Source organism: Giraffa tippelskirchi, chromosome 4 (genome assembly GCF_054371585.1).
Source record: "Giraffa tippelskirchi isolate mGirTip1 chromosome 4, T2T-mGirTip1v1.2.pri, whole genome shotgun sequence".
Classification (NCBI taxonomy): Eukaryota; Metazoa; Chordata; class Mammalia; order Artiodactyla; family Giraffidae; genus Giraffa; species Giraffa tippelskirchi.
This window is the reverse complement of record NC_137278.1, coordinates 180,402,081-180,429,297: the sequence shown is the minus strand read 5'-3', so window position 1 is coordinate 180,429,297 and position 27,217 is coordinate 180,402,081. Positions and strand designations below refer to the sequence as shown.

The following is a 27,217-nucleotide window of genomic DNA, read 5'->3' as shown; positions in this document are numbered from 1 at the left end:
TTGTTGTACACCTGAAACGAATATATTGTTAATCAACTATACTCCAACATAAAATAAAAAGTTTAAAACAACAAAAAGCCTTACTCTACTGAGCCCAGATAATCTACAGACTGTGAGAGATGGTAAAACATTATTTTAAGCCACAGAGTTGTGGGTCAACTGGTTATATAGCAGTGTTAACCAAAATAGCATGCAAGCCTAACATATATTTATATAGTTGTTTATGAAAATAACTTAATACATAATGTCATACACAAAAATAGGGATTAAAAAGATGAGCTAAACATGAAATAATTAGCATTTTAAAATATTTTCTGAATTATGGTTGTTTTCTTCTACTATCCTTGGTTAAAGGCCAAATATACAGAAGGGCTAAGTAATCAATAATGACAGTTGATAGAATTCCCTTTCAAATAGTCTTCTTGATGATACCACAGTTCTGTGCTCCACTGTTTGTTAGTTCTGATTAAATCATCAATATTTCTATCTTGGAATATGGATAATGGAGAAGTTGTAATAAGAATTGGAAAAATAGTGGTTTTGATTTTGCTATTTCCTTATTTTCATATCACTAATACTTTATTATTTTTTAAAATTTAACTATGGTAGTTAGTGTTAGTCACTCAGTCATGTCGGACTCTGTGATCCCATGGACTGTGGCCCGCCAGGCTCCTCTGTCCATGGAATTCTCCAGACAAGCATAATGAAGTGGCTTGCCATTTCCTACTCCAGGGCATTTTCCCGACCCAGGGATCGAAACTGAGTCTCCCTCAATGCAGGCAGATTTTTTACCATCTGAGTTGATTTATTAAAATATTGTGTTAGCTTTGGGTATACAGTTTCAGATTCTTTTCCATTATAAATTATTTTTAAGATACTGAATATAGTTTCTATGCTGTACAGTAAATCTTTGTTGTTTATTTTATATATGGTAGGGTGTATCTGTTAATCCCGTAATCCTAATTTATCCCCCACCTTCCTTTTCCCCTTTGGAAGCCATAAGTTAGATTTCTATGTCTGTGAGTCAGTTTCTATTTTGTCGATAAGTTGATTTGCATTATTTTTTAGATTCCATATGTAAGTGATACTATATAAACTTTGTCTTTCTCTGTCTGACTTACTTCATTTAGTAAGAAAATCTCTAGATTCATCCATGTTGCTGCAAATGACAAGCTTTTGTTCTTTTTATGACTGAGTAATATTCCATTATATATATATACAGACAGATAGGTAGATAGAGCTATATAACCAAGGAGATATATATATATGTATTTAGTTGTTTCCATGTCTTAGTTATTGTAAATAGTGCTGTTATAAACACTGGGGTGCATATATTTTTTCAAATTATTATTTTTTTTAATGTCTTTTGGATATATGCAGGAATGAGGTTGCTGGATCAAATGTAAATCTATTTTCAGTATCTTATGGAAGCTCCATACATTCCCATCAATTGTGTGGGAGGGTTCTCTTCTCTCCACATCCTCTCCAGAATTTATTATTTGTAGACTCTTTGATGATATATGCATTGAATTTTGTTTGTGTTTGTTTTTTTCTGTTTGCAGAAATCTTTTCAAGCTAGTTGTGCCTTTCTCAAGGATCATCAGTGAACACTGGCTGACATAATCTGTCTGCAAAGCCCCTTCAGTTCAGTTCAGTTCAGTCACTCAGTCGTGTCTGACTCTTTGCAACCCCATGGACCGCAGCACACCAGGCTTCCCTGTCCATCACCAACTCCTGGAGCTTGCTCAAACTCATGTCCATCGAGTCAGTGATGCCATCCAACCATCTTATCCTCTGTCATCCCCTTCTCCTCCTGCCTTCAATCTTTCCCAGCATCAGGGTATTTTCCAATGAGTCAGTTCTTCACATCAGGTAGCCAAAGTATTGGAGATTCATCTTCAGCATCAGTCCTTCCAATGAATATTCAAGACTGATTTCCTTTAGGATTGATGGGTTGGATCTCCTTGCAGTCCAAGGGACTCTCAAGAGTCTTCTCCAACACCACAGTTCAAAAGCATCAATTCTTCAGTGCTCAACTTTCTTTATGGTCCAACTCTTATATACATACATGACTACTGGAAAAACCAAAGCTTTGACTAGATGGACCTTTGTTGGCAAAGTAATATCTCTGCTTTTTAATGTGCTGTCTAGGTTAGTCATAGCTTTTCTTCCAAGGAGTAAGCATCTTTTAATTCCATGGCTGCAGTCACCATCTGCAGTGATTTTGGAGTCCAAGAAAATAAAGTCAGCCACTGTTTCCACTGTTGCCCCATTTATTTGCCATGAAGTTATGGGACTGGATGCCATGGTCTTTGTGTTTTGAATGTTGAGTTTTAAGCCAGCTTTTTCACTCTCCTCTTTCACTTTCATCAAGAGCCTCTTCAGTTCCTCTTCACTTTCTGCCATAAGGGTGGTGTCATCTGCATATCTGAGGTTATTGATATTTCTCCTGACAATTTGATTCCAGCTTGTGCTTCATCCTGCCCACCATTTTGCCTGATGTACTCTGCATATAAGTTAAATAAGCAGAGTGACAACAAATAGCCTTGATGTACTCCTTTCCCAATTTGGAACCAATCCTTTGTTCCATGTCCACTTCTAGCATACAGATTTCTCAGGAGGCAGGTAAGGTGGTCTGGCATTCCCATTTCTTTAAGAATTTTCCACAGTTATGATCCACACAGCAAAGCTCCTTAACCCAGCTCATATAAATTGCCAGTCACAACCCGTTCTGCTGAAAGAGGGTGAATCCTTGAGGCTACACAGGAGACTCTCCCCCTTCCCTCAGGACACTCACTGCTCAAAGTTGGTGACAGTATGACCATCTGATGGACTGAGTAGAGGGTGCCCATGTCAATCCATGTGAATTAAGTATTAGTACAATTTCACTTTTTCCTAGATGTTAGAGAAAACATAATGATTCTGACACCCTAGTAGTCTCTGTTCACATTCTGGGTGTGCACACCCACTTTAACATCACAGGGCTCGCAGACAGAGTGCAGACCCCTCAGTGGATTCTGCATGTCCTGAAGTTCTTGCTTTCTCACGCTTCCTGCCCTTCCCCTCACTCTCACTGGTTCTTTTCACTTTCCTTGATACACAGAAGAAACCCCTAGGGTGGCAAGTCTCTACACTAGGGTCACCTCGACATACACTAAAAAAGGAGTGACAGGTGGATGGAGAAACAGACACCTAAAGATTCCAGGCAGAAAGGTTAGAAATTTCATTTTATGTGTGGAAACAATTATGCTTATAATTTTGCATTTTACAGAAATAGAACCACATATCAACTTCTGAGAGGGAGAAATTAATCCTAAATAAATGAGGTTTGCTTTTTTAAGTCCAAGGTATTATATCCTGGATTATTTTAGAGAACATTTTGTTTTCCACCAAAAGCAGCTGCTCCTTTTTTAAGAGCACAAGTTAATCTACCTTGAGGAAATTAACAGCAGAAAGAAAAGGCCTTGCTTGAACCATGACCAAGGTAGATGTATTAAGTTTTAGTCATGATTGTTAAGTACTAATTACGTAGAATCCACAACATACTCCCGGTAACTACTTTTAATAAATACATAGGTAAATAGGAAAAAATGAGAAGTGGTTGATGATCGACCTAAGCAAAAGATACACAGCAAAGGAAAATTAGGTATTTTGGAATACAGTGAATGCTTGGAAAAAGTTAATGAAAGTGCTTTTCTTGTGAGTGTAACATATGTTCAAGAAAATACAAAATACTAGCTTCTTTCAGATATGTCTCTTTTACTCTAAGATGTGCCTTTCCCTTTCAGAACTGTGAACACCACCTGCTCTTTGAGATCATTCCAAGTATGCAAGAGAAATGCAAACAAGTGGAATGTGAGGCTGTCAAGCTTTCTCAAGGTGAAAAGGCCAAGGGCACGCCTTGGATATCTGTCATTTACAGCAGGCTTTTTATAAACCTCAAATCCTCTAATTTTAATGTGGAGAGATTAAAAGACAGACATGTGTGTCTGTCACCAGGAAGAACAATGGCCTACTTTCTTCAATGTTCCTTCGCCAGCCCAGATGATTCATTAAACAGAGTCAAGGAATGGAAGAGGCAAGGCCTTTCAACAAAAGTTGTCATTGCTTCTGCTGCTTTGATTTTCAACATGGTCCAAATTCAGACTATCACTACACACACCAAAACTTCCTGCTCCTTTTTTTTTGTTTCCCGACATGCAACAGGAACCTAGTTCCCCAACCAGGAATCAAACCCACGTCCCTTGCATTGAACGTGCAAAGTCTTAACCACTGAACTGCCAGGTAAGTTCTAAAACTTCTGCTTCTAATGCCATTCTCCATTCAGAGTGAAAAACAGCAATAGGACAAAGAAGTGAGGCCCTGCAGTGGGTTTATGGTGACTTACGGTTAAACGGCTTTATTGACACAATCATCTGAACTGTCCATTTCTTCATGCTCTTGTGGTTTGCTGGGTGATTTGCAGTGAGTGAAAGAAAAGCTTTTCTTTTGTTGTGTGGGAGAAGGGCTGTTGTGAGAAGGGAGATGGGAAAAAGAGAACTAGCAAGCTGCTTGCTCCTTAGATGTTTTCTTGCAGGCAGAACTTGGGAAAGAAAGAAATAAAGGCTGGGGATCTGAAAGATAATTGTCTTTGGTGCTGTTTTGGAAATCTTCCTGGGCCCCCAGTTGGGAGATGCTAGTTTAACCTACATTTATTAGAGCTGTTATGACACTTCACCACAGTCTTCTCTCGTCTGGGCAGTGACTTCCCTCTCTTTTGGATTTCCAGTGATTAGTGCACCACCAGGCAACTATGTGAACCTCAAAAAATATTTTCTGAATAAACTGATTGAATGTATAAATCCAACAGGTTTTTGTTTAAATTTAAAAAATGATATAATGGACATTAACAAAACTTACTGTGACAATCAAAAAAAAATGGACAAATAAGCTGATATGTTTTACACAAACATGTATATAAGGAGAGAAGGAGAAAAAGTAGAAAACAGATACCTAAGTAAGCTCGATTGTGTTAGGCATTAAAAAATCAAAGATTTTAAAGAGGCTGTTTGTTAAATCTCCCTGTCATAGATATATTGAACCTTGTAAACCTTTACCTGTTTACAAGATATTTTGCCTACGTCTCCTAACTTCCACACATTTCTGAATAGAAATGTCCCTTGGAACTTTTTCTGAATCTCACTAAGTCATGAGTTCCGAGTTCATTATAGGATTTTGTATCAACCTCTAGCTCCCTTATCTAGGAGATCTGTAACCTTGGGCAAATCACCTAATATCTCTAAACCTCACATTAATTTATTTGTTTATTTATTTATTTTTAACTGGGGGAAAATTGCTTTACAATGCTGTGTTGGTTTCTGCTGTTCAACCACGCAAATCAGTCATAATTATACATAGATCCCCTCCCTCTTCCTCTCCCCTCTTCCCCCAACCCACCCCTCTAGATCACCACAGAGTGCCAGGCTGGGCTCCCTGTGTTACACAGCAACTTCTTACCAGCTATCTATTTTACACATGACAGTAAATTACACACATCGATGCTACTTTCTCCATTTGCCTCACTCTCTCCCTTCCCCACTGTGTCCACAAGTCTGTTCTCTATATCTGAGTCCCCATTCTTTCCCTGCAAATAGGTTCATCAGTACCATTTTTCTACATTCCATATATATGCATTAATATATGATATTTGTTTTACTCTTCCTGACTTACTTCACTCTGTATAACAGGCTCTAGTAAATCTCACATTAATTTCTGAATCTCAGCTACATTCCCTATAGAAGTAAAAAGGAAATATGTAAGTTAGAGCATTTTTCAAACTTATGAACAGAATATGTTATAGCTGTTTCTTTTTTTTCTAACATAAAGTTATCAGATTTATAGAGAGACCCTATAACACAGTCAGAAGGCAAGCAAGACTCTGGAGTAACTTTGCCAGCCAGATTTTCAGTGGCTCTGCAAGCGTGGTCTAGTTGCTTAACCTTTCTGCGTCTCAGTTTTTCCACTTGTGAAATGCTAATAAATAGAGTTTTCATGAGGACTAAATGAGGTAAGTCACGTAAGGCCTGTGTCGGCACGCAGTAAGCCCTCACTGTTGGTTATAATTATTGTGGTGACAACTCATATTGAATTTTCATATTTGAGAAAATTTGGCCGCTGTGAAACTGGAATTATTTCTAATTTTAGAGAGATGAAAGGAACCACAGGACTTTCACCTTGCTACAAATAGACCCTGTGGTCTTCACTCAGTCCTGCTGTTTGGCTGAGAATTGGTAGTTTCACCTCAAATGCCCCTTAAATCCTCTTGGCAAACTGACCACCCTAAGGGGTCAGCACTTCTATCATAGTACTAAGAGGTCCGCTGGCTTTTTAGCCTTCCCTCAGATTATTGGAGCAACATAGAGAAAACCAGTTTTCCATTAATACTTCAGTGCTTGGATTTGGTGCAATTCTCAAGTAAATTAAAACTTGCTTCAAAAAATCTGGCTAATTTTTTTCTCTGCTTTTAAAAATTGGTATGGAAGCTCTTTCACACCAATGATGACAGTATACATTTTTCCCACTAAAAAGTAAGTCCAATATATGATAGTCTCAATTTACAAAACAGATATATTATAGGCTTTCTACGATGCAAAATTTTACCACCGATGGCTTTGAAGTAGCAATTTACTGTGTGCATTTGAGTATGATTAGTTTACAAAATATAAGTAGACGTTATAACTTTACAATAATGCACCCATCTACTGTATAAAAATAGGCTCAACAGTAAAGAATTGCACTTCTCATACCACTCTCCTTTCTGCCATAGAAAAAGATGGTTTTAAAAGTGTGAGCACGTGTATTTTGTACTTACATATTTTTTAAATTGAGGTATAATTGACATATAGCATATTAGCTTCAAGTGTACAACATAATGATTCTATATTTGCATATAGCGTGAAATGATCATCCAGTCTACTTAACATCTGTCACCATACATAGTTACAGAATTTTTTTTCTTGTGATGAGAAGTTTCAACATCTGCTCTCCTAGCAACTTTCAACTATGCAGTACAGTGTTGTTAACCACAGCCATCATGCTATACATTATATCCACAGTTAGTTTTATACCTGGACGATTGTACCTTTTGACTCCCTTTACCCATTTTGCCCAGCTGCCAACCCCATCTCTGGCAACTACCAATCTGTTCTCTGTATCTATGAGCTTGATTTTGTTTCTTTCTTTCTTTGTTTTTAGATTCTATATATATGAGTAAGATTATACAGTATATGTCTTTCACTGTCTGATTCAATTTTACGTAGCATAATGCCTTAAAGGTCCACCCATGTTGTTGCAAATGGAAAGATTTTTTTTTTCCTTTTGGCTGAATAATATTCCATTGCATATATATCTGTACATACTACAATTTCTTTATCAGTTCTGCTGATGGACTTAGGTTGCTTCCATGTCTTGGCTATTGTAAAGAGTGCTGCAGTGAACATAGGGGTACATAAATCTTTTCGAGTTAGTGTTTTCATTTTTTTCAGATAAATATCCAGAAGTAGAATTGCTGGATCATATTGTAGTTCTATTTTTTAATTTTTTTAAGGAGCCTCCATAATCTTTTCCCTAGTCATTGCACTGATTTGCATTCCAACCAACCGTTCATAAGGGTTCCCTTTCTCCACATTCTCACCAACAGTTGTTAGTTGATGTCTTTTTGATAATAGCCCTTCTGAAAGGTGTAAGGTGATACCGTTGCATGGGATATCATTCTCCCAACCACGTATAGAGTGGGTTGAAGCAGGAGGAACTGAAAGAGGGGAGCCCTTTGGGGAGTGTATTCCACCATCTGGGGCCTAACCCAGAAAAAAGGTACAGACAATGAATGGTAGAAATTCTGGAGTCTGCAGAACGAGAACTGACTGGATGGCAGACCAGGGAGGAAGGAAAACAGTTTTCACACTAAAGTCCATCATGTTTTATTTCCCCATCATGTTTTATTTCTTTCTTTCTTTATTTTTTGAAATGTGTTTTCTGCATGACATAATTTTCCTGTTCCTGGCTGCTCCATGCAGCTTGAAGGATCTTAGTTCCCTGACCAGTGACTGAACCCACATCTTTGGCAGTGAAAGCTTGCAGTCCTAACCACTGGACCATTAGGGAATTCCCCTACCATGTTTTAAACACAAAGCATTAATGAACAGTTCTCAAGGACGGATGTTCAATATGGGACTGTTCTCAATCTGGAGTTAAAGAACCAAGAGCCAATACTGTTCTGGAATCCTGCTTTTAATGAGTGTGATTTGTGTTTTTCCCGAAAATCAGCTTTCAGGCAGTGTGGTGGGTGCTTGTGGTGTTGAGGCACGTCACATACCAGCTGGGATGCATTCTCTGTGGTTCGCTCTCTTGATCATAAGAGATATCACACACCTTGGAGGTCTCCACATTATTTAATGAGACATTCAGCAGCATTTCCTTCACTTCAAGGCAACCAAAGCACAAACTCTGTAACAGCTGTAGTTGTAGAGGGAGTGAAGATTGATGACGTATCCTTAGTACATTTTGTTTTCATGGTTTCCATTAGTCACAACTTAGTCAACTGTAAGCGGCTTCCCAGGTGGTTCAGTGGTGAAAGAATCTGCCTGCAATGCAGGAGACATGGGGACACAGGTTCGATCTCTGGGTCTGGAAGATCCCCTGGAGGAGGAAATGGCAGCTCCAGTATTTCTGCCTGGAAAATCCCATTGACTGAGCAGCCTGGTGGGGTACAGTTCATGAGGTCACAAAGAGTCAGACATGACTGAGTGACTGAGCACGCATGCACAATAAACTGCAAAGGTCTTCTCTAAATCCATTCCACGCCCCTACCTCACTTCTGTAACTTTCTATTGTTAGAATCCACAATGCGTGTTCATGCTGCAGATTGCCAGGTGCACATCAAAAGAAAGCATGAGAAAAAAAGAAAGAATAGGAAAGAAAAATTGTCTTAGTTCATTTGGGCTGCTGTAACAAGGCAACAAAACACAGCCTGGGCAGTTAATAAACAACAAACATTTATTTCTCATAGTTCTGGAGGCAGGAATTCCAGGGTCATGGTACCAACATGGCCGGTGAGGGCCTTCTTTGGGGATGCAGACTTTTTGTCCTGTTCCATGTGGCAGAAGGGGCAAGGGATCTGTCTGTCTCTTTTCCAAAGTACGAATTCCAAGTGTGAGAATTCCATCCCCTTCCAAAGGACACACTTCTTCATACTATCACCTTTAGGAGTTAGGATTCAACATGTGAATGCTTGGAGGGTGGGGGATGGGTGGGGGGAGACACATTCAGATCATAAAAAACCCTCAAATTATTTCATAGTTGTTAGGTGATGAAACACACCCACCCGCATACATACATTTTAGTGAAAGAAGCAGGTGTCCTTATAAGCTGGCATGTGAACTTGTTGTTCTCATCAAATGAGTCATCAAAGATTTGAGAGTTAATTTACATGAGTGGATGTGTCAGTGTTACTTTGACAAAAAGACATGAGCACACACAAAACACAAGATGTTCCTTACATAAACAATGAACATACTGCATAATAACAACCACCCTCTATCAGATACATCCTACATCAGGCCCTTAATTCCACTCATGTTTCATACAACAACACTATAAGGTAGATATTATTGTTATTATAAATTCCATTTTACAGATGAGAAAATTGGAAACTATGTGATGATTAGCTAGGATGATGTGCAGGACTCAGTGCTCACAGCTGTGATTTATTACAGGATGAAAAAGGACCAAAGGCAGAGCAGCAAAGGGAAAAGGCACAGGGGACAAAGCCCGGAGAAAACCAGGCACAAGCTTCCAAGGGTCCTCTCCCAGCAGAGTCATACAAGATGCACTTCATTCCACCAGCAACATGTTGCAACAACCTGTGTGAAATTTATCCACCAGAGAAGCTCATCAGAGACACAGTGCCAGAGGTTTTTACTGGGGGCTGGCCATATAGGCACCCTCTACCAGCATAACAAATTTCAGACTTTTAGAAATAAATAGATATTTGGCAGAAAACACATTGCTTGTACAAATAGTTTGGGCACAGTGACCCACTCTTATCTGGGAATTGTGATAAGTCTCTGAAAATTCAAGTTCCCAGACACCAGACAAGTGCCAGCCTTGCCAGCAGATCTTTCCAAGAAGAGCCAGCTCAGGCTTACTTTGTTAATGCTTTTTGACTTGACCAATTGTAGAGAGGTTGTCACTGAGGACAAAGGGCATGAAGCATCCAAGTAAAGTTCTCATGTTCACTTTAGAGATAACCGAACTGCATCTCAGGAAGGCTGAGTGCCTTGATCAAAGTCACATCTATAAAAAGGCAGTGCTGGAACCAGAATCCAGGTCTTCAGACCCCACAGAGCACCTGACTGATTGTTGTTGTCATTTAATCAATAAGTTGTGTCCGACTCTTTGTGACCCCGTGGACTGGAGCACACCAGGCATCCCTGTCCTTCACTATCTCCTGGAGTTTGCTCAAACTCATGTCCATTGAGTCAGTGATGCTATTCAACCATCTCATCCACTGTCGCTCCCTTCTCCTCCTGCCCTCAATCTTTCCTAGCATCAGAGTCTTTTCCAGTGAGTTGGCTCTTCGCATCAGGTGGCCAAAGTATCAGAGTTTCAACTTTAGCATCAGTCCTTCCAGTAAATATTTAAGGTTGATTCCTTTAGGGTTCACTGGTTTGATCTCCCTGCTGTCCAAGGGACTCAAAAGAGTCTTCTCCAGCACCACAGCTCAAAAGCATCAATTCTTCATCATTCAGCCTTGTTTTTGGTTCAACTCTCATGTCCATACATGACTACTGGAAACCTGACTGATAAGAAAGTAGAAAGCAGTCTGTGTAGCCCATGCCCATCTCTGCAATTACTGGGGATCCCAATCAATTTGTTTAATTTTTACTCATTCACTGTTAGATTTTATTACAAAACAAACACAAAAATACAAGTTGATTTTCCACAGGTGGCTTTTTGGTCTACATGTTGGCATGATTATTTTCAATCAGGTATATTGTAACTTACTGTCTCATTTCCTCCCTTTCCTAGACTGGGGAAATTGCCCTAATTTATTAAAAAATATTCAGTTCAGTCGCTCAGTTGTGTCCGACTCTTTGCTACCCCATGGACTGCAGCATGCCAGGCCTCCCTGTCCATCACCAACTTGCGGAGTTTACTCAAACTCATGTCCTTTGAGTCAGTGATGCCATTCAACCATCTCATCCTCTGTCGTCCCCTTCTCCTCCTGCCTTCAATCCCACCTAAAAAATATTGCAATTCTTAATAACTTAAAATGGCATTAACCCGAGGAGACTACAATCAGCAAGCAGCTCATTTTTCTCTCGCCACCACCCTCAATCTCACTTAAACCTAGCTCCCCATCTGGAGATGACCAGGCTGATCCTACTGTGTTCCAGCCACATTTAAGTATGAGTTCAACCTTGTTTTCAAGTATTTAAAAGACCCAGTAAGAACTGAAATGAAACTTTCATATCACATTGACAGCTGTTTCTCTCTGAGCAGGCCCCACCTCAACCTCAGGAGCTGGAATGCAGGCCTTTTACTTTTTTTTTAAACCACTTTCCTTGTTCTATCTTCTCTCCACTCCCCTGCTGCTGTTTCTACATCCCCCAGGGTCATGTGTACCAGGAAGAAGAGAAAACAGGAACAGACTTGCTAGGACTGTTACACTCTGACATTGCCTCCCACCCCCATCCCCCAGGGCAAATGGTCAAATGCTGGCTCTTTATAGCATCACAGTGCATTTATGGATGCTTCTCACACCTGTCTTCTCATGCCCCATCACCAAAGGAGACCTCTGCCCTGCACTTCCTTACAGCAACTGTGCATGTTCTGCCTCGCCTCTGAAAGGACCCCCGCAGCTCTGACTTCGGCATTACACCCTTTAAGCAGGTGGTATAAAGCAGGTCCTTTCCAGGTGATTCTAATATGGCTCTTTTCCTAAGAGTCCACATAACCCGTGGCATCTTTGCCTCACTAAACACTGCAATTGTAAACTGCATCCTCTGAAGACCCCTCTCTGGACTCTCCCATCACAGGCAGCACCAGTCAGCCAAGATTATCCCAAGGGAGGGTCACACTCTGGCTCTGGTATATAAGAGCTCACCCATATAAGATTCATATACTCTTACCTCTGGGTCTCCACACCCACCCAGCACAGCCAGGTAACTACTTCTTAGTTCAAGGAAATGAGAGATTTATTCCCTAGAGAAATGGGACATAAGAGATTCAGGCTTGAAGGAATCTAAACACTTTTCTGGGAAAATATGTGAAAATTCACACACTAGATGATGGAACCTTTAGTTCCCTTTTAATGTAATGTTAGTCGCTCAGTCATGTCTGACTCTTTGCGACCCCATGGACTGTAGCCCACCAGGCTCCTCTGTCCGTGAAATTCTCCAAGCAAGAATACTGGAGTGAGTTGCCATTCCCTTCTCCAGGGGATCTTCCTGATCCAAAGATCAAACCCGAGTCTCCTGCATTGCAGGCGAATTCTTTACTGTCTGAGCCACCAAGGAAACCCAACATAGGCACGAAGTCCTATGCAAATTGGATAATTCTTCCTGCAAAAAACTACATAAGACTCTGAAAACAGCTAGAATTAAGAATAGTTGGGAGTCCTCCAATGAAATAGCCTAGTCACTCCCACATGGTCGTAAAACTTTGTAAGGGACCAGAGAAAGCACTAAGCATGTACACAGAGAGAGCTTCCTAGAGGTTTCTTACTGCCCTAAGTATTAAACGAGGTGCCACTGGTCAACAGATATTTGAGGAAAGCCTCCTACATGAAAGGCAACCTGCTTGGCCCCTGCCCTAAAATATAGAAATAAGAGGTATAGGGGAGGGCTAATCCAGAGAGTAGAAGAAAAATGGCTTAAAATATAATTGATTTCCTCAGAAATAAAGAAAAGATATTTCATCCATGAAACAGCATGATGTTATATCAATAATTAGAGAATTTTTAAAGATCTTGGAAATATGAAGACTAAAATTTTAAAATTCAAGGAAAAGGTTGGAAGATAACATTGATAAAATATCCCCCTCCTAAAACTGGACATTCAGGGAGAAATTTTTTAATTAGAGAATCAATCAAGGTAGTCTAACAATAAATTGATAGGAATTTAAGGAAAATAAAACAGAGGAAGAGGAGGAGAAGAAATGATCAAAAGATAAATGACCAGAAAATATCCTAGGATGAATAAGGACTCGTTATCATAAAGTTAATAAGAGATCCTTAATGCTTCTGGAAAGAACAAAAATAGGTTGCACATAAAAAGGATCTGAAATAAGAGTGCCCCTTGACTTCTCCCTGGTGCCACAGGAAACTAGAAAATAATATTGTAATTCCCTTAAAATTTGGATGCAAAAGTCATTTCTAATTCAGAAAGCTGTTCTCAACCAAATATCAATCTAGCGCAATAGTAGAACAAAAGCATTTTCAGGCATGCAAGGAATCAAAACATTATCTCTTATATACTGTTCAATTGGCCACTACTGAAGGATATGTTCAACACAAATGAGGAAGTAAACTAAGAAAGAGGAAGCCACAAGATTTAGAAATCTTGGGACCTAACACAGAGGATACAGGATGCCAAGTAGAAGTCTTCGAAAGAGTTTCACAACTGGCCTAGAGAGAAATCAGCACAGACTGAAACAAGAACAAAAAGAGGGGCAGAAAAAAAAAAGATTCCAGGAAAAAAAAAAGGACTGACAGTTAAATGGATACATTTGATCTATGCAAAATTATAGAGGCTATTGGAGAGTTGAGAATAATTCATAATAAATACATAGTAAAGTAAGCAGATGGAAGATACTAAGGCAATGATTGACTATAGGAAAAACAAAAAGTTGTGTAAGAAAAAAAAATGTAAACATAATAAACTACTTGACCCACAGTGACTTTTTAAAATGGAATTCCATCTTCTGCTCAAATGATCCACTACACTACACTTGGAATAAAATTCACACTCCTTATCATGGCTTAAAGGAGTATTCATGATGTTTCCCCTTGCTCATTAAACTCCAGGAAATTTAGTAAGCTAACTCTGCTGCTCACCATGTACGGGACGCCACCTCCATGTCCCATGGTTTGTCATGGTCCTCAGGTCTTAGTGCAAAGTTTATCTCCTCTGTAAGGCTTTCCTTGACTAGCCAGTACAAGTTAGTACTGGCTTCCCCTCAGTTCTATCACCATAACATCACTTCATTTTATTTTCTTCCTCCTGCATCACTAATTGAAATATTTTATTTGTTAGCATTTGAGAGGAAATTAGAATAACCTTAGTTGCCCTCCTCCAGGGGATCTTCCCAACCAGGGATCGAACCCAAGTCTTCTGCATTGCAGATGGTTCTTTACCATCTGAGCCACTAGGGAAACCATGGGTAGAAGGGCTTTACACTTGTTATTTTATTCAATCCTTGCAGCATCCTTGTGGGGTAGGTACTATTATTTTCTTTATAGACAAGAAAACGGAGGCACAGTTAAATAACTTGTTGGAGATCATTTCAGAGCAAAGCTGAGAATCACACACCAGCGACTGTCTTCATAACCATCATGTTTGTTACTTGGCCTTTCCCTACAAGTGCCACGAAGTACGTCGACTCTCCCTACTCTTCCTCCGCAAAGCTTCAAGACCTTGAGAAGTGCCCAATGCTTACACAGAAAGGACTCTTCACATGTTTGTTCAAGAGATGCATTACAGGTTCCTGTGCTGCAGGTGGATCCCTGGTGATCCAGTGGTTAAGAATCCACCTGCCATTGCAGGGTTCGATTCTCAGTCTGGGAAGATTCCACATGCTGTGTGGCAACAAAGCCCATCAGCCACAACTACTGGAGCCCATATGCCCTAGGACCTATGCCCTGCAACAAGAGAAGCCACCATGATGAAAAGCCCACACACCACAACTAGAGAATAGCCCCTGCTCTCTGCAATTAGAGAAAGCCCACTGGCAGCAATGAAGACCCAGTGCAACCCAAAATAAATAAATAAATATTAAAAAGATAAAAAAGAAAAACTTTATTTAAAAAGAAAAAAGAGAGAGAAATGCATTACAGTAATCTGAAGTCATCACCCTGAGAAAAATGAAAAGAAGGAGGTGGATGTTTTTCCTGCTTTGCTATTAGTTGTATCACTGACCACATCTCAGCTTTGTTTTCCTTTCAGCACTAATGGTTTCTGGTTCTTCTAGGTTTAGTACCTCTTGCTCAAGAGATTTCTGTTGTCCTAACAGGCTTTGGGTCATTTGGTGGCTCCATCACTTTATTATTTTCTCTCCTTTCTCTCTAATCCTATTAGTTCAGTTCAGTTCCTCAGTCATATCCAACTCTTTGTGACCCTATGGAATCAGTACGCTAGACTTCCGACACATCACCAACTCCCGGAGCTTGCTCAAATTCATGTCCATCAAGTTGGTGATGCCATCCAACCATCTTATCCTCTGTCATCCCCTTCTCCTCCCACCTTCAATCTTTCCCAGCATCAGGGTCTTTTCCAATGAGTCAGTTCTTCACATCAAGTGGCCAAAGTATTGGAGCTTCAGCTTCAGCATCAGTCCTTCCAATGAATATTCAGGACTGATTTCCTTTAGGATTAACTGGTTTGATCTGCTTGCAGTGCGAGGGACTCTTAAGAGAGGAGTTGTTGGAGAGGTCCAACACCATAGTTCAAAAGCATCAATTTTTCAGTGCTCAGCTTTCTTTATGGTCCAACTCTCACATCCATATATGATTACTGGAAAAACCAAAGCTTTGACTAGATGGATCTTTGTTGGTAAAGTAATGTCTCTGCTTTTTAATATGCTGTGTAGGTTGGTCATAGCTTTTCTTCCAAGGAGCAAGTGTCTTTTAATTTCATTGCTGCAGTCACAATTTGCAGTAATTTTGGAGCTCAAGAAAATAAAGTCTGTCACTGTTTCCATTGTTTTGTCTAATCCTGTTAAGACGATATTAACTTGTCTGCTACACAAGGGCTGAGGACAAGGTGGCCTCGTCCTCTGGTCTGAGTCCAGGGTGAAATGGGTGTGATGGTGACTGTGTCTTGGGCCAACTGGATCCAGTGAGTTCCCTAAAGGGCATCCAAAAGACTCATTGGTGGAGTGACGGGGGAAGAACAAGAAGCTAGAGACCACTCTTCCCTGGACCTTTAATTCAAGGAGAAATCCAGAGTGCATACAAGCAAAAAATGATGATTTGGTCCCATGCAACACTAAAACAGAACATTCCAGAGAGGGTTTACAGAGAGGCCAGATAGTTCAGGTGGCCAGGAAAGGGAGCACTATAAGAGTATAGCATCCATTTCCACTTATAGGCCCAAATGGACCCTAAACAAAGTCCCAATAAAATCAACTCATCCCCCTGTCTCTTTTCACACCTCACACCACCACCACTCCCACTAATCCAAGCATCATCACCTCTTCCTTGCATGTCACTGCAATCTCCTAACTCAGTCTCAGCTGTCTCACGAAAGCGTGCTTTCCTAATGGTGAATCTCCTCATGTGAGCATCTTACTTTATAATCTGGAGAGTCTGATAACTTTTTAGCCATCAAAACCTGTCTCCTTGGGGCTTAACAGTTTCCACCTCAACTTATTTCTTTCCTCTTGCATTTTATTATTTATAATCAGAAAGAAGAAACCTTCAGACCGTTGCTTGGAAATCTCAACTAAATCTCAGTTTACATCTTCCAAGTTCTGTTTTCCATATAGCTATAATCCACAAGTCCACTAAGCTTTCTTCTACTATATAATAAGGATTTCCTCTGGTTTCCTTGAACATCTTCCCCGATATTTTCAGAGCCCTCATCAGTAGTGCTTTTAACATCCATATTTCCAACAACAATCGGTTCAAGACAATCTAGGCTTTTCTTTTTGTGATCCTCAGATTTCTTCCATCCTCTGTCCAATGCCCAATTCAAAGCCACTTCCCTATTTTCAGGTATTTCTTACAGTCAGTACCAAAATTCATATTCATTTTCTGTTGTTGTTGTAACAAATTACCATAAATTTTGTGGTTTAAAAATAACAAAACTTTATTATTGTAGAATTCTGGAGGTTAGAGTTCCAAGTTAAGTGAAGTGCAATGAAGTGAAAGTTGCTCAGTTATATCCGACTCTTTGCGACCTCATGGACTATAGAGTCCATGGAATTCTCAAGGCCAGAATACTGGAGTGGGTAGCCTTTCCCTTCTCCAGAATTTAGATACTAGTCAAATTCTCCAGGGGATATTCCCAACCCAGATATCAAACCCAGTTCTCCTGCATTGCAGGCAGATTCTTTACTATTCGAGTCACCAGGGAAGCCCAAGAATACTGGAGTGGGGAGCTTATCCCTTCTCCAGCACATCTTCCTGACCCAGGAATCGAATTGGGGTCTCCTGCATTGCAGGCAGATTCTTTACCAGCTGAGCTACTAGGGAAGCCCCTCCAAGTTAAGGTATAGAATTTGTTTCCTTGCTTTTCCACCTTCTAGTAGCCACCTGTATTCCTTGGCTCAAGGCCCCTTTTCCATCTTCAGAGCAAGCAGCGTAGCATCTTCAAATCTCACTCTTTCTCTCTCCCTTCCTTGCTCCCTCTTTCCCGCTAACCTCAGCTTCCATCGTCACATCCCTTTCTGTGAGCCTCCTGCCTTCTTGTAAAGACCTTTGCAATTAAATTGATCTGAACCAGAAAATCAAAGATAATCTCTCCATCTCAAGAGCTGTAACTTAGTCACAAAATTTCCTTTACCATAAAGGTTTCAGGGGATTAAGCCAAGGGCATCACTGAGAGTTCATTCAGCCTACCACACTTACCAACCACCTAGCCTAGGCCAAGTATTGGACTACATGTGTTTGCACAGTGGCAAAAAACTGGATATGCTCTCTGTCTTGAAGAAATGTACGGTCTAGTGCGAGAGTACATCAGAGATCAATCCCAAAACCGAACAGATAATCACACTCACGCGTGGGTGTGCACATGCTCAGTTGCTTCAGTCGTGTCCAACTCTTTGAGATCCTATGGACTGTAGCCAGCCAGGCTACTCTGTTCATGGGATTCTCCAGGTGAGAATACTGGAGTGGGTTGCCATGCCCTCCTCCAGGGGATCTTTCCACACCTGCGTCTCCTGCAACTCCTGCACTGCAGGCAGATTCTTTACCCACTGAGCCACCTGAGAAGCCCAATCACACACATAAATAACTGTAAATTGCAATTAGTGCTCTAAAGGACTTGGAATCATAGAGGATCATAAGATCAGCTGTGAAGCAGTGACATTCAGTCTGAGGCTGGCAGGGTGGTAAAGAGCTAGCTTGATGGGGAGCAGGGGGAAGGCCTCCAAGGCAAAAGGATCAGCCCGGAAGAAAAGTTTGGGGGGGAGGGGTGAAGGAAGCTGGAAAGATGAAGTGAGGCTGCAAAGGTAAGAGTGGTCAGAACTTCTGGTGCCTTCTAGAGCATGGGGGAGACTTTGGGTTTTAGTCAAAGCATAAGAGGAAGGGTTGAGGAGCTTTTTAAGCCAATGACAGATGTGATCACTCTGCTTTGTGGAGAACAGACTGGGGTAGGGGTGTGGATAAGCTAGAGGTGAGCAAAAATAGAAACGTATTAATATTTACCCACTTAATATCCATTTATTATATATACACATATATATTATATACCCATTAATAATATAATATAAGCCCGCTGACAAGAAGAGAGTGGCTTGAACTGTGCACACGGCAGCTAAAATGGAGAGAACTACAGAGATGTAAGATGTATCTTGAACCAAAAATAATTGATGGGACTTGGTATAATTAAATGTCATTTAAAAGTCTGGGATATGACCATAGGTATGGATGGGTTATGAGGAATATTGTGTATTAATGGAGATGAGATGTAAGAAAGGGGAATGGACCATCCATGAACCTTGGAATAATATTAGAAAACAGGACTTAGGATGGAAGAGAGAATCAGGAGCAAGTGCTAAAATCTTCAGTGGATGGGTTTGAGAGCATGTGATAGTTAAGAGGCAGAAAGAGATAGCGCAGATTGCTGGACTGAGCAGTGGAGAGAGGATTTTAGGAGAAGTCTGATGTGGGGACAGAACGGGCAGGCTGAAAGAGACCAATCCCTTCTAACTCGAGAGGGAAGAGGGTACAGAAAGAGAGCCCCCTCCCCAGGTGATGGAAGTGACCTCACCTGAGGGCTGGAGGGGTGGGAAGCATTTAAGGAAGGAGTGGGGGGGTGGGTGCTAATACTGAGTTGTAAAGGGTCCTGTGGACAAATTTGGGTGGGAGGTGCTAGTGAGGGTTGAGACAAGAGAGAAAACCCAGAGCATCAAGGGATAATGAAGAAGGAAGATATTGTGAGCAAAGTGTGATGTGGTGAATTTAACTAGTCCCTGGGCTGCCAGTGTTGTGAGTTCTCATAGTTCATTCCTTGCGAATGTTAGGTACACGGGGCCCTGTATTTACCAGTGGTCTGGAACAGAGGCCAGGCACACGTTTCCTCATGGTCTTTCATAGCAAAGGAATGGGTGATTCAATCTAGGTCCAGAAGTCTGGGCGGTTGGGTGGAAGTCAACCACAGGTGTGCCTAAAATGCTCCTACTTCCTTGTTTGGCTGGCCTTCTCTTGTGTTTCTGCTCAAACATCACCTCCACTGTAAATCCTCCCTGACTTCTCTGATCAGTCTTTTTCAAATATATAAATGTACACAGTTAAAAGGATCATGGAGATTTTCCTTTAATCTGTATATAGAGAGCTTACTCATTCTTCCCTCCACTAGTTTTTGTATTTTTTTTTAAAACGTCATTCTTTTTTACATATGTTGGATATGTGGGTGACTGCCAGTCTTTTGTTATTACAAACAGTGCTGCAATAAATTCTCTGGTTTGGATGTCATTTCACATAGGTACAAGTAAATACAAGTCACTTCTAATTAAACATTAACAATGATGTTGAATTATTAAATCTATCTCACGGTGTGTAGTTAAGTTCATGTGGTTGCAAACAACCTCTCATTCCCAGCATCAAAATGTTGTCTTTTAACATCAAATTGTAGACCGATGGGCTACTGTGAATAAATGTTCTAAGAACATCATCAAGAGGAGGAAAGGTACCTGGTTGCCTGGTGGACTGGCAGACACAATGTTTTTTGTTTGTTTTCAGACACAATGTTAATGTAAGAGGCAAGCATGAAATAAGTAAAGTAGCATACACATTATTGACATATGATATCCACATATTCACTAAATTACTGACACTTCTAATTAGAGCAAATAGAATACAGACCCAAAAGAAAAGAAAAATGAGTTCATTTTCAGGAAACTTTTAAATAGTGATTATAGGAAGTGGCAAAATTGTGCACAGATTTGAGAAGTCTTGGGTCTTGAGGCATTTAAGTGGAATAGAATTGAAAGCTCGAAAAATAAACTTAAAAGAACAATCCTTCTTTAGCAGAAGTAAATGCCTAAAATGACCTAAGAGGTTTTTTCTTTCAAAATTCCAGTGTTCAATGAACACTGCCTCTAAGTGCCTCTTTTGTTGGATTTGTTTGCCAGCGTATGCATTCATTAGTTTGCTTAAAAACTGCTTTGTTTGCAACAACAAAAAAAATCCCCATGTTAAATGGTACTGGAACTAGTTAACATTCCTAGACACATGACTGTGTTCTAAATCCTAAGTCAGTTCCTTGGGGTGTGGCAGGGACCCTTTCTCTTTACATACTGCCTAAATCTGAAGGCAGTAGTGATTTAGTGAATCGGCATTATTAAGTTTGTTTCTTATGATTTTCATGGGTCCAGTTCATATTGTTATGTAGCATCTTTTTGAATGAACTTTTCCAGAAATGTTTTCAATGTATGCTTACAATCTATGTACAGTTTCACCAGTGACAGTCTAAAAACAAGAGTCAGTAGCTGTACGAAATGAATCTGGCAATAGGCATTAAAACATGTGTTTACTGTTGTCTGTTTTTATAACCCTCTATATTTTGGTAGTCAATTACAGTTCTGACATCAAATAAATTCCGATGTGGAAAAAATGTATCTACAGTTTGAAAACAAAGAAATATAAAACAGAATCAATGAATCTGAACCTAGGAAGTCTAGAAAGAGGACATTGATTTAGCTCAACCAGTATCTGTAAAAGCACCACTGATGGTACAGGATTCACGCAAGAGAGGAAAGGTGAGAGCAGAGATTGTAGGATATGATCAATATCTTATTTCCTGACTTCAAAAGGAGACTCTACTCTTAACCTTCCCATCTTCCATGTTCTCATTCCACTGTAAAACAAGTCACTCTTTTACACGCCACTGTAAAACAAGTCACATGAGAACATGGGAGTGAGCCACATGATGAGTGGCATCATGGAGGGGACAGATGGGAAGAAGGTATAAATGGGAAGGAAGGAATTTTTTTGAAAATTATTTATTTTAGTTTCGGCTGCTGCTGCTGCTAAGTCACTGCAGTCGTGTCCGACTCTGTGCAACCCCATAGATGGCAGCCCACCAGGCTCCTCTGTCCCTGGGATTCTCCAGGTAAGAATACTGGAGTGGGTTGCCATTTCCTTCTCCAATGCATGAAAGTGAAAAATGAAAGTGAAGTCGCTCAGTCGTGTCCGACTCTTTGCCACCCCATGGACTGTAAGCCCACCAGGCTCCTCTGTCCCTGGGATTTTCCTGGCAAGAGTACTGGAGTGGGTTGCCATTTCCTTCTCCACTGGATTTTTATTTCTGTGCACAGGCTTTCTCTAGTTGAGGTGAGTGGGGGCTACGCTCTAGTTGTGGTATACTTGTCTTTCATTGTAGTGGTGTCTCTAGTTGTGGAGACACAACTAGATGCTTCCTTTGGGCAGGAAGTTATTAATGAAATGGGAAACCTAAGCACCTCAAACTACTAAACTCTACTAAAAAATTATGTATTAACCCTGTTTAATGAAATGGCCATGTATACACTTCAAAATGAGATGAAGATCAAATAAATTTGGGTGCAGCTTCCATGAATTAAGTTCTGCTCTTGACCATTGTTCAGTTCAGTTCAGTTGCTCAGTCGTGTCCGACTCTTTGCGACCCCATGAATTGCAGCATGCCAGGCCTCTCTGTCCATCACTAACTCCCGGAGTCTACCCAAACCCATGTCCATTGAGTCAGTGATGCCATCCAACCATCTAATCCTCTGTCGTCCCCTTCTCCTCCTGCCACCAATCCTTCCCAGCATTAGGGTCTTTTCCAATGAGTCAACTCTTTGCATGAGGTGGCCGAAGTATTGGAGCTTCAGCTTCAACATCAGTCCTTCCAATGAACACCCAGGATTGATCTCCTTTAGGATGGACCGGGTGGATCTCCTTGCAGTCCAAGGGACTCTCAAGAGTCTTCTCCAACACCACAGTTCAAAAGCATCAACTCTGCGGCGCTCAGCCTTCTTCACCGTCCAACTCTCACATCCATACATGACTACTGGAAAAACCATAGCCTTGACTAGACGGACTTTTGTTGGCAAAGTAATGTCTCTGCTTTTAAATATGCTATCTAGGTTGGCCATAACCTTCCTTCCAAGGAGTAAGCGTCTTTTAATTTCATGGCTGCAATCACCATCAGCAGTGATTTTGGAGCCCAAAAAAATAAAGTCTGACACTGTTTCCACTGTTTCCCCATCTATCTCCCATGAAGTGATGGGACAAGATGCCATGATGTTAGTTTTCTGAACGTTGAGCTTTAAGCCAACTTTTTCACTCTCCTCTTTCACTTTCATCAAGAGGCTCTTTAGTTCTTCTTCACTTTCTGCCAAAGGGTGGTGTCATCTGCATATCTGAGGTTATTGATATTTCTCCCGGCAATCTTGCTTCCAGCTTGTGTTTCTTCCAGCCCAGCGTTTCTCATGATGTACTCTGCATATAGGTTAAATAAGCAGGGTGACAATATACAGCCTTGACGTACTCCTTTTCCTATTTGGAACCAGTCTGTTGTTCCATGTCCAGTTCTAACTGTTGCTTCCTGACCTGCATACAGGTTTCTCAAGAGACAGGTAAAATGATCTGGTATTCCCATCTCTTTCAAAATTTTCCACAGTGTATTGTGATCCACACAAAGGCTTTGGCATAGTCAATAAAGCAGAAATAGATGTTTTTCTGGAACTTTCTTGCTTTTTCTGACTATTGTAGAGGATCAAAATATGCCACTTTGGGATAAGGGTTATTTTAAGCTGAAGGCACAAGAGAGCCAACAGACGCAGCAGGAAGCCTCCCTGGAGCCTCCCTTTCGCTGACTAAAACTAGAAACTTCTGAGAAATGAGGACTGTCCAAAGTCTCATCTCCTGCTGAAGTTTTACAGCTACAAAAAGTCAGAAAGTCAGTACTGAGATGGACCTGAACAAACAAATCTTACCCCATTAGTATCCCATGTATATTTACCTCCCCACAGATTGCTGCCCTTGGAAATCTAAAACGTTTGCCTTTGTCGCATCAGTTCTCTACAAATGTGTTTTTCTTTGTTAAGATGTTATATAAACCCACATTCTAACCACCCTGTGAATTACTCATCACTGAGTTTCTCCTGTATGTATGCAAGCTGCAGAGATAATCAACGGTTTTCCTCTTCTTACACTGTCTTTTGTCAGCCTAATTTGCAAAACACCAAGAAATGAAACTAAAAGATAGAAGAAAGTTGTGTTTTCCTCCCCTACACTCTACACCTTGGGTCTTCATGAGATAAAACAGAAAGAAGAAACTGATAACATGTATGGTTAAAAAACAAAATATTGGTTGTCTTTCTGTTCGGTCTAAAGACAGGCATTTTCCTTTTTAAAAAAAATTGATTTATTTATTTGGCTGTTCCAGGTCTTAGTTGTGGCATCCAAGATCTTTGATCTTCGTTGCAGCATGGGAGATTTTTAGTTGTGACATCAAGCACTTGGCTGCAGCATGTGGGATCTAGTTCCCTGACCAGGGATTAAACCTGGGACCCATGTATTGGGAGCTCAGAATCTTAGCCACTGGACCACCAGGGACGTCCCTAGAGGCAGGTATGTTTGATATTCAAAGAGCAGTGTGGAACTCTTGCTTATGTTTCTAGCTGATTACAGGAACATGAGCCAATAGCTCTCCACTGCTGTAAAAACTAGGTTATTTCAGTATTTTCTACCAGTCTTCCATGCTATATGGACTACACTGTCCTGATTTTAACAACAAATAATTTAGATATAAAATTTTATGCCTATGTATATTTGTACATTTTGTTGGGGGAGATTGTACATTCTTCTAAGATTTATAAAGTGATGTCAGACCCCAAAAGGATTAGAACACCAGTGAAGGAGATAGCACAGTGGACTAGGAGTCAAAATATCTAGTTCCTCATCATGTTGTGCTATTTGTGGTCTTAAACAATTTAAGTAAGTTTTCTGATCCTCATTTTCCTTATCTGTAAAATGGGAGTTAATAAATATAATTGTCATGCTTTTCTCATATGAAGATTTTGAGGTTATAATTCAATGTTATGTAACTTATATAGCATTTAGAAATATAAAGCATCTCTACTTTTGTTAAGCAAAGAAGTCCTTCTCAAAACCTGGATGTGTTTCCTCTATAAATATCAACACTAACCTTGCAAGTATACAGACCATTCACCAACCTTGAAAGCCATGAAATTCCTCATAATGCATCATTATGCTTTCCCAAGCAGACCTTACAACTCCATTTTAACTCTACCTTTTATCTTCAAAGTTCAAAGAAACATTTATTGTCATTACAGATTCCTGCACTAATATCTAGCACCACTAAAATCCAAACAATACAACTCTGAATCTGAATCAGCTAAAATGAAATGAAAGGTACTAGGCAAAACTGCCCTTTACCATAGTGATGGAATGTTAACAACTGCTGAGTGATCACTGTGTGCAAATCTATACTTGGCCTGAAACCCAAATTCCATGAAGGTCTTTGTTGGTCATATAAGAGACATTCGTGGCATGTTTGGCCTAGAACATCCCAACAGGTGCCCCTTCTATCTAGATTTATAAGGAGTCAGAATTTGAACTTTCATGTCCTAGAATTCTTAACCATTTCCAGTCAAAATAGCAAAATCATTTCTCAGATGAGGGGTTAGACTGTATATGCAACTGGTCACATATTCAGATCCACATAGCAAAATAAAAAAACCAATGAATTGGTTCTTTTTAGATGAAAAATAGAGCTGTAAATGTAACTAGCCAAATTTTACAAACATTTCACAATTTTTCCATCACAAAGAATCATGTGTTTTCAGTACAACTCTTTCAGACCTTTGCCTGCTGTAATGTAATTTCCTCTATTTTTTTAACTTGTCTTCCTTTTTCCTCTCTTCTTGACCTTTTCCCTATATTTTCAGAGTGTGATTATCTCTTTCTTTAAGATTTTCTTTCTCCTATTAATCACTGAACACGAGAGAAATATTTTGCAAAATGGTTTTTCCTACAAAAAGGGCATGGCCTATATATGACAATAGGAAAATATTTATATGCTATGCTATATTAATAAACTGATCTAATTTCTAAGTTATTTTAAGGATATAAGTACTCAATTTTTAGAGGTAATTCAGCTTGTAGACTTGAGAAGACTAATGAGAAGCACAGGTGCAACTGACACACGAACCCTTGTGTGTGATAGAAAAGACTTTCTGCTTTGGCTTCATACTCACCGTTGATATTGTCAGTGATAGACTAGATCTTATGATAAGAATGTTTCCAATTGCAAAGTTACGTTTATGAATCAGAGCATCCCCAATACTCCATTTTAAAACATTTAAAGCATGTTGCACCTTAGGTTGATATTATACAGTGTCCAATTTCAGTGGACTTAGTTGAATGGCCACTGACATGTATTACCAAATGGGCTACAGAGGCTCAGGAAAGCCCATCAGTAGGAATTTTTACCATATGTCACTTTAAATATTTAGAGCATCTGGACAGCTGTTAAGGGGATAAAGTTACGACACAAAGACTGCCATACTTAACAACTGTAAAATGAGCAGATTGGCCACAGTTTCCTCCTGTGCTCAGAAAGAATGATAGTATTATATAGAAAATAGAAGATGCCTGGGATAATGATGTCCATCTTGGAAGTTGCCAGATTCTCATTCTAATATGGTAACCAAATCCCCTCGGGCATAATAAGGCTGACAATTCCACTAGGTTTGTCTAGAGTGGCATCTGTTATAGGATTAACAATTGCCAAGCCTAAAATAAGCTAGAGAAACCCCTTCATCTTCATCTTCTTACCCCCACTGAGAATCAGACAACCTGAAACCCACAAAGATATAACCAAACCAAACACACAAGGTACCCACAGTTTAGAAATAATTCTTCATTTATGCACAGAAATAGTTTACTCATAACCCTAGACCTCCCAGTTTATACTATCCAGCTGTGCCCTTCTTTAAAAAAAATTTAAAATTTTAATTAAATGACCCAGGAGAACAGAAAAGGGAATTCTCTAGCCCCAGACCCACGATCATAGCAGAGACCGAAAAGAGGAAGAAAGACTCCAGCAACAACTCAATGAAAAGCCACGGACTCTGTTTACTATGGCCCTCCCAATGTCTTTTTCCTCTCTGTAAAGACTTCTCCCCTTGCTATGCAGAGACTTGCTGTGTGTGGCTGGCCTTGGTTACAGACTCCAAATTTTAATTCTTTAACTGACCCCCAAATAAACCCATCTGTGTCAGAGAAATATTTGCTGCAGTCTATTTGTTTTAGGTCAACCCTTCCCTGGTCTATTATCTTGATATCAGAAATAATGCACCTTAAGGGGAGCAGAATAGACCACCCCCAAAATATGCCTCTTTAGCATAAGGACAATTTTGAGCTGACCATTTTTGAAAAGCTGTAGACACAAAAGAATATCTGAAAACAAAGTAGAAGTTGCATTTATAAGGGAAATCCCCATTTGGAAGGGTGTCTCCCTCTCTATACCAGGAAAGGAAGGATAATAAAATCTCTTAACAAGGAGAAGGTACTGACTTAAACATGCAATTTATTCCTGTTTTCTGTGCGTTGTTTGATAACCTCCCATAACTAGCTTGCCCCATACCTCAATATCTTTCTTTAGTCTTTAGCTAAAGATGATATTTAAGGTGGTAGCTTGGGTCATTTCAGGGAGTTACTCAGTTTTCCTGGATATCTTCGATGTACACAGGAGGTATATATGTTATTAAACTTGCTCCCCCCGACTCCCCCCCCATTAATCTGTGT

At 40.1% G+C, this 27,217-nt stretch overlaps 2 protein-coding genes across 3 annotated transcripts in view; one reads left to right on the top strand and one right to left on the bottom strand.

Annotated features, from left to right (window-relative positions):
* IRAG2 (inositol 1,4,5-triphosphate receptor associated 2) overlaps positions 1–27,217 on the top strand; it is a 189,644-nt gene that overhangs the window by 7,481 nt on the left and 154,946 nt on the right. For both annotated transcript variants that reach the window (XM_081483728.1, XM_081483726.1), the window contains exon 2: positions 3,789–4,284. The gene's annotated coding sequence lies outside the window, so the exon portion shown is untranslated. The remainder of the gene's footprint in view (positions 1–3,788; positions 4,285–27,217) is intronic.
* The window catches only part of BCAT1 (branched chain amino acid transaminase 1), a 111,570-nt gene that overhangs the window by 81,312 nt on the left and 3,041 nt on the right, over positions 1–27,217 (bottom strand). The gene's annotated exons all lie outside the window — the stretch shown is intronic.